General features: G+C 35.2%; 1 non-coding gene across 1 annotated transcript; it reads right to left on the bottom strand.

Moving 5' to 3' along the window:
• Positions 1-1,381: 1,381 nt before the first annotated feature.
• Positions 1,382-1,506, bottom strand: LOC116902616. The gene has a single exon (XR_004388195.1). It is a non-coding gene; the product is annotated as a small nucleolar RNA SNORA40 (small nucleolar RNA).
• Positions 1,507-1,783: the final 277 nt, after the last annotated feature.

Raw genomic sequence — 1,783 nt, 5'->3', positions numbered from 1 at the left:
TGAACACCTGTGCTCAGTTGCCATGTGTCTATCTTGTCCCATCTTCCTAGGCAAGTCTCCCATGCCTGGCATTGTCCCAAAATCCTTTCTGTCACCCATTATCCCACTTTCTTTATCTTGCCTAAGCCGTAGGCGATCAGATTTATTATTGGCATGTGTCACATCCACAGAAACATCAGATATTCTCTCTACAGCCATCCATTATTGAGTGTGAATACACTAACTCAGAAGTCAGGGAAAATGTCTGAGCATTTAAAATACCATAATGTTAAGAGTCCACACTCCTGGTGAGCCTTTTTGCCAAGGATGAAAACCAGACACAAATAAAAATTTGAATACAGCTAAGAAAGGATGAAATGAATAAATACAATTAAGGATAATACACAGCCAAGATATTGACAAATGAAGAAATCTATGTAGTCTGTAAGTGCTTATTAGGGAGTTTATATTGTTAGCAGTCGGAAAGGAATTCTCTAGGAGGAGACCACTTAGGTCTGCATTCTGATCCTATCAGTTAGTTGATTATCAATGCATTGATGAATTCTAAAGCTTTCCATCATCATTTTAATTCTTATTTTAAGTACGTCAAAGGTAGCCCAGAACAAAATATATATGTTGCTTCCTGGAATTATAAAATACGACAGACCACAAACAAAATCAAACAACACATAAACAGGAATGTGTGAGTTAAATTGGTCATAGAAGTTTCACATGCACCCTTGTTTTACTTTTGTTTTGTTACATTGTTTCTGTTGTGGTCACTTTTTTATTCAAGTTATTTTATATATGATACATTTACTGTCCATCAAGGTCGCTCAATTTCATGTTTTCTGGAAATAGCCTTTTGTCAAAGAAAGATGCTCAGTCAGGTTGTGCTACCCAGGCTTTATTCTTCTAGCGCTCCTTGAATTAAATACATACACAAGACAGCTTCCAAGTTCTCCACTGGGCACCTCTGGTAATTCCTTCAAGTAATTCATTCGGGAATCATTTGAAGGGAGATACGCTTCTTGCATTTTGGCAACCCACATTTCTTAAGACTAATTCCTAATACATTCAAGAATAATAATGTGTATTTACGATACAGCAGACCCTCACATAAATAAATTTGAAGTTTAGATTCTCACAGTACTAAGTTTTCAGATACTCATTTTAACCACATGGTATTGATTCTTAAACCAAGTTGTTTTAGGTACTGGTACTAGACACGCTGAACATGTATTCAGATATTTTCAGCTTTGACCTCTTCTTCAAATCAAGCCTTTAAAATATACATATTTACCTATCACATTAGTTTTCATTACCTATGCTTTTAGATTATTAGCAATTGTCAGAACTGACCCCATCAATACCATTATCTCTTTGACTGGTCTTGTATATTATAGTTCTTTATGAATGTAGCAAAACGCATATTCAAAAATGAGTTGAAAATGGCAAATGAGGATTTCTTTTTGCATTTATCTTCTATGTTTGTCCACACTTTGAACAAAAATACAAACAAATGTTATGGATTCTATTTTTGTATCTTTAATCTTTTTTTTATATTCCAGTTCTTATCGCCCTCCCAGTCTGCCCTCCTAGAGTCTCTCTTCCCACTCTTCCTTCCTCTTCTCAAAGAGGATGTACCCACCCCCACCCCACCCTGCTATTTTTTTCTATTTTTTTAAAAAAAGCATTTGAGGATAAAATGTGTAATATTGGCATATTACCCATAATGATTAAGCTGTCAAAAGACCATCAGTACACACTTTCACCAGTATAGAAAGAAGAGAAAAAGCCTAAA

This window comes from Rattus rattus, chromosome 5 (assembly GCF_011064425.1).
Source record: "Rattus rattus isolate New Zealand chromosome 5, Rrattus_CSIRO_v1, whole genome shotgun sequence".
NCBI classification, from domain to species: Eukaryota; Metazoa; Chordata; class Mammalia; order Rodentia; family Muridae; genus Rattus; species Rattus rattus.
This window is presented reverse-complemented; position numbering and strand designations above follow the sequence as displayed.